Source organism: Camelus dromedarius, chromosome 7 (genome assembly GCF_036321535.1).
Source record: "Camelus dromedarius isolate mCamDro1 chromosome 7, mCamDro1.pat, whole genome shotgun sequence".
NCBI classification, from domain to species: Eukaryota; Metazoa; Chordata; class Mammalia; order Artiodactyla; family Camelidae; genus Camelus; species Camelus dromedarius.
Genome location: NC_087442.1, coordinates 75,581,517 through 75,594,246, shown reverse-complemented (window position 1 = coordinate 75,594,246; position 12,730 = coordinate 75,581,517). Strand labels below are relative to the sequence as shown.

The following is a 12,730-nucleotide window of genomic DNA, read 5'->3' as shown; positions in this document are numbered from 1 at the left end:
GGGACGGCAGGGGATACATTAGGAGTATGGGATTAACAGATACAAACTATTGTATATAAAATAGATAAGCAACAAGGATTTATTTGTCTGGTATAGAGAACTATAGTCCAACCTTGTAATAACCTATAATGAAAAAGATCTTAAAATATATATATATAACTGAATCACTTTGCTGTACACCTGAAACTAACACAATATTGTAAATCAACTATACTTAAGAAAAATAAATAAATAAAAATAGCTAATGTAAAAAAGAAAAAAAATCAAAACCATAAGGCTAAAATTACCCACCAGTAAAGCTAAAATTAAAAAGACAGACATACCAAGTGTCAGTGAGAATGAAATGCATCCTAAAGTCTCATATTTTGCCAGTGAGAGTATAATTTGGCAAAACCACTTTGTTGAAGTGAAGATACAGGTTTGCCAGTATCTACTAAGGCTAAACATTTGCATACTCTATGATCCAGCATTTCCATTCTTAGGTATAGTCCCTAACAGAAAAGCAGGGGAATCTGTATAAATGTATACCAAAAGGCAGGTACAAAAACGTTTATTGTATCACCCTTTATAAAACTCCCCAAATGGAAACAATCTGAATGTCCATCAATAATAAATGGATTTTTAAAAATTTATTTTATATTGATACAATGGAATACTATATAGCAATGAAAATAAACAAACCACAACTGCACACAACATGAGTGACTCTCTAAAGGTTCTGGTCATCAATCCAATGAGTGTGTGTGTGTGTGTGTGTGTGTGTGTGTTGAGGAGGGGTGGTTCCCCACACCAAGAAGAAATACTACAATTTAACTCAATTCTGACAGTATCTACCCTGAGATAGCTTCAGATCCCATAGGTTAAGGGGTCACTCCAAGACTGCCCCCCACAACTTCAGAGACCAGTTGCAAATCCAGATTGTCACCTGGGCTTCTGAACTATCTGCTATAAATTGGAAGTTCCAACAAACCCCTCCGTGGGTTTGATTAATTTGTGAAAGTGGCCTCACAGAACTCAGAGAAACATTTTACTTACAATATTATTGGTTTATTATAAAAGACTATAACTCAGAAGCAGCTAGATGGAAGAGATAAAACAGGGCAAGGTATGGGGAAAGGGCGAGTTTCCATGCCTTCTCCAGGAGCACTACTCTCCCAGCACCTCCATGTGTTCATCAACCCAGAAACTCTTTGAATTCTGTTTTGTTATTTTATTATTTTTTATGGAGGCTTCATTACATAGTCATGACTGATTAAATCATTGGCCACTGGCAAATGAGTCAGCCTCCAGCCCCTCTCCCCTCCCTTGAGATTGGGTTGTGGGACTGAAAGTTCCAAGACTCTAATCACTTGATTGGTTCCCCTGGCAACCAGCCCCCATCCCTAGGTTACCTAAGGGCTTTTCAAAAGTCACCTCATTAATATAACAAAAGACACCTTTTTGGCTCTAATCAGGTGATTTCAAGAGTTTTAGGAGCTCTGAACCAGGAATGGGTTGGAGACTGAATGTATATTTCTTATTATAAATCACAATATCACAGTCTCACAAGAATATTGTTGATGAAAAGAAAGCAAACACAGAAGTATATATTGTATGATTCTGTTTACAGTGTTAAAAGATAGGCAGATCTAATCGACAATGATAGGAAAGTGGTTACCGTTGAAGGCAGTAATGCCTGGGAAGGGGCCTAAGGTCGATAATGTTCTTTTTCCTTATCTGGGTACATGACTGTGCTCACTTTGTAAAAAATCATTAAGTTGTAGACGAAACATTTTGCTTCTGTATGTATGTTATATTTCAATTTTTCCTTTTTTTTTAAAGGCAAGCAGCCTGGCTCGTCTATATTCTGAATGCATAGCTGCTAGCTGATGTAGAGTTTTATTTTTGGGCCAGGACACTCAGCCTTGTTCTCCAAATCCTTCTCTGTTGTACTTTCAAAAGCTCTGGAACCAAATGACTGGGACCTTAGGTGGCTGGTTATGACCTTTCTCAGTCTTCTGGAATGAGTGGACACAATAAGCCTGACATGATGCTATTTCTACTCATCAGAACTTACCAAGCCTTTTCTGCACATTTTTGACTAATTATTGCTGTGGGATTGTCATCCCACATCATCATTATTGCTTTGAATTTTTTGCCAGCTGTTGCCCGATCTCCAATTTTTTTATACTCATAGACATGATGTGCTTATACCTTCTATTTATCTCACTTACCAAACCATAGCCAAAACAGGAATTGAACTAAGCCTTGTCTCTCAGAACTTGCCACTCTTAGTAGTGATTGAGATTGGGCCCAAGCAGAACCATCATAAAGCAACAAGAGCTATCAAGGAAGGCTGGCAGAGTGGTTTTTGAATAGTTCTCCCAAGTGTTAACTGAGAAATAACAGTAGTAGAATAAAGGGGCTGAGAATTTTTTCTGTGACTTTCAAAAACTGCTTGATATATCTATGACTATAGGCCATGGACAGTGTTTTAGGTATAATAATAATAAATTAATATTTACAGTGTTTAACACATCCAGGTTCTGTGCTAAGTGCTTTTATATACATTATCTCATTTGAGCCTCAGAAATACCCTGCAAGAGGGATTATAATTATCTCCATTTTACAGAGGAGGAATTTAGAATTTAGAAACATTAAGTAACTCACCCAAGACTAGCCAGTAAATGAGTGTCAATGTTGGAATTTGAACTTAGGTCTATCTGGTCCCAAACGCCACTATCTTAACCAGTATCCTCTACCATACATTTATTGTACCATAGAGAGTGTATGCTGGTTGGAGATCAGGGATGAAAGTCTATATAGGAGGGCTGAAATGAGATGTATTATGGCTAAGTGTCATAAAGATAGAGCAAAATTCAGAAACTGAAACCATACATGATGCTAATCAGGTCTGATATGGAGAGAGCATCAGTAAACCCAACCATATGCCAAATTATTTTATTTTATGGGACTTGGATGAATTGTACATTCATCAAAGATGTCTCTACTCTCTTAACATTCATTAGCATGTTATTTGTTTAGAAACTCAAGGTTGTTGTATCTATTAACTGAGACTAATTCATAAACCTTTCAGGTTTTACACATCGTCTGGGACCATTCTTTATTATTTAGTGCCAGTACTAGGAAAAAAGAAAAAGAAGACTTGGAGGCTAGAGGTTCACGCGCCTGTATTACTGTTGCCATGACAACTCCCAGGCTATTCTCTGATGAGCTGTTGCTATCACTCAAAATAAAAAAAAACTTAGTTCTGTATTTTTATTTTCTATCATTGACTTTTTTGACATATTTTATTTCTTATTTCTTTATGACCCATGACCAGACAAAATACAAGGGATGAATAATCATCTTAGATGCTTTAGGATCACATTCACCAGTTTGCATAATTCAAATTTTTTAAAAGACATGAAAATAATTACTGTGCTTTCGATTTAAATTTATGATGTGTTATGGCTGGACTAACTATAAAACATACAATCATAAAACAACAGGTTTGCTTGGTGTTAAAAGATTATGACAAAATCAATACACTGCTTCATAAATGACCAAGACCAGGCTTTCCAGTCTAGTGTTGTAGACTGTGGAGGGCAAGGTTGCCCATCTAGGCAGAAGAATAGATAAACTGGGTGTCTAATATGGTTAAAGGAATTATGAATCTGCCTACTTTACCCAAAAATATCTCTCCTGCTACTTGTCAAACATGGTGCCTGAAATATCACTATTAGAGCTTTATTTCTGGGAGTCTTGAAAGGTTTTCTTACAAAAAACAATTTTTTGGTGTGAAATACAAGATATACTTTTTAAAAAATTGAGGTACTGGGGATTGAATCTAGGACCTGGGGCATGCTAAGCAGGAGCTCTACCACTGAGCTATACCCAGCCCCCTGAGATACATATTTAGAAGTGCATAAACCATAAATCAAGTTAACAATTACAATAATTTTTAAGTAAACACCTGAGAAACCATCACTTAAATTAAGAAATAAATCACTGACAGCACTCCCCCAAATTCTCCATGTATCTTATCCAGCTAACAGCCCCTTCCTTCTTTCCCAGAGGTAACACATTCTAGATATTTACAGTAACAATTTTTCTTCATAGTTTTATCAGCTGTGCATACATTCCTAAATAATTTAATTACATTTTGTCTGTTTTTAAAGATTTTATGTAAATGGAATTATGTTATAAGTATTCTTTAATGTCTCCCTTCTTCTGCTAACATTACATGTAAGATTCAATTATGCTGTGATATTTAACTGTAGTTAACTCACTACCATTAGTGTATAGTATTCCATAGTACTCTGCTGTTGATGAATATTTGGGCTATGTTTTCTTTATCTTTCGAGTTGATCATATGATTTTTCTACTTCAATCTTTTCTTATGATGAACTATATTTATTGCCGGCGACTAGGTTATTGTCCCATTGCAGAAAGAATTCAGAGATGGGATGCAGAAGTTATGAAAGTAAAGTGGGGATTTATTAAGGGGTAAATGATAGTACACTCTCAAGGAGAGAGTGGGCAGGCTCAGGTGAGCAGCTGCCCTGAGTTTCTTTGGTAAGTTGATTACATAGAGTGTAAAAATCAATGGGCGGAATATTCACTGGAGAGGGAAGAGTTTGGGGTCGTAGTCCCTGATTTTCATCCCAGTTCCACCATCCCAAAGGGAGGAGGGATTTTTGTCCTTATTTAGTCTGGATCAGAAGTGTCATGGCATCAGTGCATGATCAGTACTTCTAATCTGCAAGGCTAATTTTATTGAAATGAGGGCATAATAAATAAAAGGTTACCTTCGGACACTGGAGATTCCATCTTTTCCCACCTTTTTTTGTCGGCCTCCAGGCCACTCGTCACCCCAAAATTTGTGACTACTTATCAGCCCAGAGGTTCTTGCTTTTCTTTCTCTGCCCAGGGACCCCTGTTGTACATGATGTATGATTTCCTGCTTTTGGCTCGTGCTCCTCCTTTTTGTTCAATTCCTGCCATTTGGCCTGCATGCTCCTTTCTCTGCTCATATCTACCTATCTGCCTGCTCTAACACACTGATGTACTTTAATGTTAATCCAACCTCACATTCCTGGGTTTTTAGTTCCTGGGCAACTCTTTCCATATGTTGAGATTAGCCTTTATTTTTCCTTTTGCATATAATCCTTATTGAGTTTTGGAATCAAGGATATGATAACCTCACAAGAGGAGTTGGAGAATGTTTCCTCTTTCTATTCTCTGGAAGAGTTTGTATCAGTTTGATTTCATCATTGAAATATTTCACTATTGGACGTTTGGTAGAATTTTCTGGTAAATAACTTGATTTCTGTACCCTGACCCCTGAGGCTGCTGAATCAAAGTTCAAGTTTCCTGGTACCTTTTCTAACACTGGCAAAGCCCTGAGGCAGTGCTGGTGCTCAGTAACTTTCCTTACCTCTTTGGGATCAGGCTTTCTCTCAGAATTTGTCTGACAGTTCCCCACAATTTTGTCAACCCTTCAATGTTCAAAGATAAATTAAAATTTTGTATTTGTTTTGCTTTTTTTCATGTCTGCATTTTTATTTATTTTAAAGTCCAAGGAAGGTAGAGTTAATCAATGCTTAATCCCATAAAGAGACCTATAAAATGCAAATGTGCTTGGGATGCTAAACACTTTGAATACCTGATTAATTCATTTGAGTCCATTGTTCCAGGTATATTCCAGAACTGAGCTAGGAAGGTAAGACTGATGGGACAAAGATGAAGGATAGATACAAGGCTGTGGTCCTGGTAAGGAGGGCAGATCATGGAAGTGGCCTACCTCCCATGTCACACCAGCTCTAACTTCTACTGGAAGAAGTAGTAGGTATTGCTATTTCCCATGATCCACTTGCTTCACCATGTCAGTTCTGACTCCAACATAACTTCAGTTGAGGCTACCTGCTGACTCCACTTCTGATTCCACTTCTGCTCTCATCCAAGCACCACCAACCAGCTCTGTCCCCATTTTCCCACACCTTCAATCTCTAGTGCGTCACAGTTCATTAATCTCTGGAAACTATGAGGACACTAAGCCTTCAAACCTCAGTTATTTCATTTCAAAAGAAGTAGATCCCTGAAGGGATTCAGGTGACAGCTTGAAGAGTTACCACATGGTACCCTGGGCATAGTAAACCACCCTAGAAACTACTCTGTACTTTGAAAGATGGCACAGACTGTCTGGGTCAGAGGAATTTCCTGCATTATTGAAGGAATAATAATCTCTCCTTCTTACAGTAGATGATGCCCCATTCAGTTGTCTATCTGAGTTCTGAGCTGTCCACTTGAAATCACTGAGTTTACAAATAGCGAGAGAGAGTGAAAGGCCCCAGCAAGACATGCTAGATTGCTCTAGCTGCTGACAATGCCCCCAATGGTCTTTGTTTCACAGCAATTATTTTGCAATATAATTAATAAGGTTAAAATGATAAAGTTAAGGATAAGGTTAGTTATCTCTGATGGACTTTTTAACCCATCACTGTAACAGCTCTGCTTCCATGTTAGCCAATTTGCTTTGATTCTCCAGTCTACTGCAGGATTGTCATGGAGATGCATGCATAACAGAGTTGTGTGTGATATATTTCTGATAACTAACAGCACAATATGACATGAACTTGTATAAGACATGAAAATCAGGTCACAAACTCAGGTATGTGAGAAATGTTGCTTTTCCCTCTTTTTCTTTTAAAATTTCATTTTCAACTCTAATATCCCACACCACTAAGGGTACATCGTACAATGCAAAGACAGTCCCCCACCTCTCCCGCCATCTAAGAATTATCCACCCAAAACGTTAATGATGCTGGGGCTGAGAAACTCTGCTCTAGACCAGTGCTTTGACTGCCTGGTGAATTACCTGGAGAGCTTTTGAAAAATCCCTATTCCTGGACCCAAAGCAGACCATTTAAATCAGAAGTTTTGGAGGTGGACTTAAGTATTAGTATAACTGATGTACAGTCATAGTTGAGCACCACTGCCTTGGACAATCCATCCAGTTATTTCTCTCTGGGATCTAGCCGTCTTTGTGTGGTATCAGGAAATAAAGCATAAAGAAACCTATAGCCCTCTCAGCTCTCTGTCCTCCCAAGAGAGCCTTCTTTTAACCTGAGGGAGACTGTCTCTCCCTTCTGCTTCTTTCAGCCCACTTTTCTTGCTTATACCACTTCCAATGGATTTACGCTTTTTGATTACTAGTCCTGTAGACCACTTTTGGACTTTCTACCTGCCCCTTATTCTCCCCTAGGCAATGAAGCACAGAGTGCACTAATGAATTCATGACAGGTAATGAATAGGAAAATGTGTGTGTGTGTGTGTGTGTGTGTGTGTGTCTGGCAGAGGGGCTGGGCTTGGAGGGATATGAATTAATGTCTGCAAATATTATCCAAGTGTAAACATCACAAAACCTCTAAAACTTCTTAAAAACTACCACTGTCATCCTTCACTGAAGCACCTGAATGTATTCTAATTGATCTCCTTTACAGATTTAAACTTTTCTAGTTTTATTGAATGCTTATCTGAATCTATAATTTCACACTTACAGTTGTTAAGGACAACTCCAGTAGGATATTCTACCATCAACTCACATTCAACATTCCTGAAGCAAACTCATCCTTCTCTATTTTAAATGCCTCCTTTTTCTTCTCCACCCCTCCTTCATTTCAGAATTACCTTAAGAGAATAGCATTCCTTCATCACTCAAGGGTGAAAAGGTGGAATCACTTTTAATAACTATCTTTCCATCAACCACCTATTCTATTACATTATCACGATCTTTTAAATCTTTTTTTGAATGTATCTTATTTCTATTTCCTTTTTCCAATTCTCATAGCTGCCCCCTTAGCTCATGATCCTATTACTTCATGCCTGTGTTACTATAACATTTTCCATAATACTTGGCCCAGTTGATTGCCATGCTCCATTTATTATGCAGCCAGGATATTGAGCCCTGCTTTCACCAACTCATCCTTCTGTGTGAGACATTTCAAGAGTTTCCCCACTATAAGCTGGATCAATTGCAAGTCCTCCACAAGTTGTCTCTTTTATCTATCTACCATCTCTAAATCCATAAGCTTGCTAACTCAGACAGGCTATGACCAAACAATCACTGACACCTACCAACATGGCCAATTCTAGAATTGATATGGCGAATAGTCTGACATGTAGCTAGGACCAACTTCTGCCACTGCACTGGGCTGCCTGCCTCTCTGGAGACAAATTTTTCAGTCAATCCTACACACAGAGACCAAAGGTGAGTTTTCTGGAGGTGAGAACATTCAATGGTAACAGTAGGACTGAGCCTCCAGAAGTCCTTCTCCCCCAGCCAAGAGAATAAATGAAAAATACAATCCCCACTCCCTAGACGGAATAGCCAAGATTACTCTTACCTCTAAAAGCATAAAGGATGCAGGTGTGGTGGTTCCCATCATATTCTCATGTCATTCAGCTGTTTGGCCCCTGCAAAATCAGATATATTGTGGTGAATGAAGGTAGACAACTGCAAACTCAACCAAGTAGGAAATGCAGTTGCCACATCTATGTGGCATTTTGCTGGGGCAGATTAATGCAGCCTAGGTACATGGTATACAGCCATTGATCTGGTGAATGTATTCTTTTTCATCCCTATCAGGAAGAAGAATCAGAAGTCATTTGTATAAATGTGGCATAGACCACAGTACACATTTTTGTCTTCATCCAGGGCTATATTAACTCTCTTTTTCTCTGTCATAGTCTGAAGGATGTCGAACATTTGGATAGTCTGTGGAATATCACATAGGTCCCCTATATCCACTAAATCAATGATATCATGTTCATCAGACTGGTTGAACATGAAATATTAATTCTATTGGGGGCCTTGGTAAGACACACACTCTAGAAAGTGACAGTGATGATGAAGTACAAAGTCCTGGCCCCCTTCTGTCAACTGGGGACAACTCTGGGGAAACATTCCAACCCCAGTGCTTCCTCCGGATTGAGCTGAGGCCACTCTTGCAGCTACATCATGGATCAATTTCTCCTTTATTGAATCCTGCTTCCTTCTCTGCCTTACAAGTACTCTTTCATAGTGCACTCCCCAGTAGATCTCCTGCGTACAAATATCACTCTGAGAGCCTGTTTCATGGGGAACCTAAACCTTAGATAAAACCTGAGGTTAGGTCTTCAAATAATGAGCCGGGGTGAGTAGGTGATAACAACCGGTAAAGTAGTGGGTCATAGATTCTAATGACTCAGAGTTCTAAGCTGGTATTTTGTGGGTGGGAGGAAAGAGGAAGAATGGTCCACAGTCCACGAGAGAAAATGAGAAGCTAGGACCACCTCCATCCTAGTTGTACAGGAGTGTGGTTGAGAAAACAGTCTTCTTTTGAGAGGACCAAGGCAGAATCAGAGTCCTGAGAGGACTACCGCCTTTTTATGAGGGCAAGATGGTGAAAGAAATGTTCAGAGAAGATTAAGCAGATTTTCTGGTAGTAGAACATGAGTTTCAGAGAGCTGGTGGAAAGGGAAGGCATGAGAGAGACAGGATCCAAAAGGAAGATGTGCAGGATTGCTTGGGGATTAGAGTGGGTGGGAAGGATGGCATCCTGGGCTTCTACCAGTAACTGAAGTAAACAAAGATGAACATAATGAAATTAGCCTTGGGACTGTTATAGCAGAGCGGCAGGAAAGGCTGTGCCAGTGGAGGAAGACGATAAGTGAGGACGTTATTGGGAATACAGAGTGTCAGGGTCCCATTTCCTTCCACCGGAGTTGATGTGAAGGCTGGGATGGAGTGGTTTATACTGAGCATCAGACCATTTGAGACTCTCCCTTCAGCTCTGGCACTGGAGAGAAGCAGTTCTTACCTAAATTAGAACTTTCAGCACATTTGTGAGATCAGGTGAATTATTTTTATTTTCTTTCTCACAACAGTCAGTAACTATGAGACATACACTCCCCCTTCATAAAAATTTTCCCTTCCTAATTGCTGATATAGCATTATATTAAAGATGTTTGGTTATAAATAAGAAGCTTCAGAAATTGAAGCTGTCAAGCAAAAATATCCATGTTAATCTCAGCTCCATTAAACAAACACACATAAGGGGAAAAAAATGATTATCTGCCAAGTGGGAAGAATAAAATCATCAAGAAATGAAAACATGTTCATGTTTATAAGAAGCTGATGTAAAGAATAGACAGGTAAAAAATAGAGTGAATTTAAAATATAATCCTGGTGCTTTTTTCCACGATAAGAGTGTTTACGTTTAGTATTTGGAGAAACATTTCTTCTTTTTTTTTTTTTGAACATTTTTTATTGATTTATAATCATTTTACAATGTTGTGTCAAATTCCAGTGTTCAGCACAATTTTTCAGTCATTCGTGGACATATACACATTCATTGTCACATTTTTTTCTCTGTGAGTTATCATAACATTTTGTGTATATTTCCCTGTGCTATACAGTGTGATCTTGTTTATCTATTCTACAATTTTGAAATCCCAGTCTATCCCTTCCCACCCTCCACCCCCCTGGTAACCACAAGTCTGTATTCTCTGTCTGTGAGTCTATTTCTGTCCTGTATTTATGCTTTGTTTTTGTTTGTTTGTTTTTGTTTTTGTTTTTTAGATTCCACATATGAGTGATCTCATATGGTATTTTTCTTTCTCTTTCTGGCTTACTTCACTTAGAATGACATTCTCCAGGAGCATCCATGTTGCTGCAAATGGCATTATGCTGTCAGTTTTTATGGCTGAGTAGTATTCCATTGTATAAATATACCACCATTTCTTTATCCAGTCACCTGTCGATGGACAATTAGGCTGTTTCCATGATTCAGCTATTGTAAATAGCGCTGCTATGAACATTGGGGTGCAGGTGTCATCCTGAAGTAGATTTCCTTCTGGATACAAGCCCAGGAGTGGGATTCCTGGGTCATATGGTAAATCTATTCCTAGTCTTTTGAGGAATCGCCACACTGTTTTCCATAGTGGCTGCACCAAACTGCATTCCCACCAGCAGTGTAGAAGGGTTCCCCTTTCTCCACAACCTCTCCAGCATTTGTCATTTGTGGATGTTTGAATGACGACCATTCTGACTGGTGTGAGGTGATACCTCATTGTAGTTTTGATTTGCATTTCTCTGATAATTAGTGATATTGAGCATTTTTTTCATGTGCTTTTTGATCATTTGTATGTCTTCCTTGGAGAATTGCTTGTTTAGGTCTTCTGCCCATTTTTGGATTGGGTTGTTTATTTTTTTCTTATTGAGTCGTATGAGTTGCTTATATATTCTGGAGATCAAGCCTTTGTCGGTTTCACTTGCAAAAATTTTCTCCCATTCCGTAGGTTTTCTTCTTGTTTTACTTCTGGTTTCCTTTGCTGTGCAGAAGCTTGTAAGTTTCACTAGGTCCTATTTGTTTATTCTTGCTTTTATTTCTTCTAGGAGAAAATTTTTGAAATGTATGTCAGATAATGTTTTGCCTATGTTTTCCTCTAGGAGGTTTATTGTGTCTTGTCTTATGTTTAAGTCTTTAATCCATTTTGAGTTGATTTTTGTATATGGTGTAAGGGAGTGTTCTAGCTTCATTGTTTTACATGCTGCTGTCCAGTTTTCCCAACACCGTTTGCTGAAGAGACTGTCTTTATTCCATTGTATATTCTTGCCTCCTTTGTCGAAGATGAGTTGACCAAAAGTTTGTGGGTTCATTTCTGGGCTCTCTATTCTGTTCCGTTGGTCTATATGTCTGTTTTGGTACCAATACCATGCTGTCTTGATGACTGTAGCTCTATAGTATTGTCTGAAGTCTGGGAGAGTTATTCCTCCAGCCTCTTTCTTTCTCTTCAGTAATGCTTTGGCAATTCTAGGTCTTTGATGGTTCCATATAAATTTTATTATGATTTGTTCTAGTTCTGTGAAATATGTCCTGGGTAATTGGATAGGGATTGCATTAAATCTGTAGATTGCCTTGGGCAGTGTGACCATTTTAACAATATTGATTCTTCCAATCCAAGAGCATGGAATATCTTTCCATTTTTTAAAGTCTTCTTTAATTTCCTTCATCAATGGTTTATAGTTTTCTGTGTATAATTCTTTCACCTCCTTGGTTAGATTTATACCCAGATATTTTATTACTTTGGGTGCTATTTTAAAGGGGATTGTTTCTTTACTTTCTTCTTCTGTTGATTTATCGTTAGTGTAAAGAAATGCAACTGATTTTTGAACGTTAATTTTGTAACCTGCTACCTTGCTGAATTCTTCAATCAGCTCTAGTAGCTTTTGTGTGGACCTTTTAGGGTTTTCTATATATAGTAACATGTCATCAGCATATAATGACACTTTTACCTCTTCTTTTCCAATTTGGATCCCTTTTATTTCTTTCTCTTGCCTGACTGCTGTGGCTAGGACTTCCAGGACTATGTTGAATAGGAGTGGTGATAGTGGGCATCCTTGTCTTGTCCCAGATTTTAGTGGGAAGCTTTTGAGTTTTTCACCGTTGAGTACTATGCTGGCTGTAGGTTTGTCATATATAGCTTTTATTATTTGAGATATGTTCCCTCTATACCCACTTTGGTGAGAGTTTTTATCATAAATGGGTGTTGAATTTTATCAAATGCTTTTTCTGCATCGATTGAGATGATCATGTGGTTTTTGTCCTTTCTCTTGTTGATGTGATGTATTACATTGATTGATTTGCGTATGTTGAACCAGCCTTGTGTCCCTGGGATGAACCCCACTTGGTCATGATGTATAATC

At 38.4% G+C, this 12,730-nt stretch overlaps 1 protein-coding gene across 3 annotated transcripts in view; it reads right to left on the bottom strand.

Annotated features, from left to right (window-relative positions):
- LHFPL3 (LHFPL tetraspan subfamily member 3) overlaps positions 1-12,730 on the bottom strand; it is a 518,831-nt gene that overhangs the window by 450,289 nt on the left and 55,812 nt on the right. For all 3 annotated transcript variants that reach the window (XR_010381731.1, XR_004137725.2, XR_010381732.1), the window contains one exon: positions 8,388-8,457. The gene's annotated coding sequence lies outside the window, so the exon portion shown is untranslated. The remainder of the gene's footprint in view (positions 1-8,387; positions 8,458-12,730) is intronic.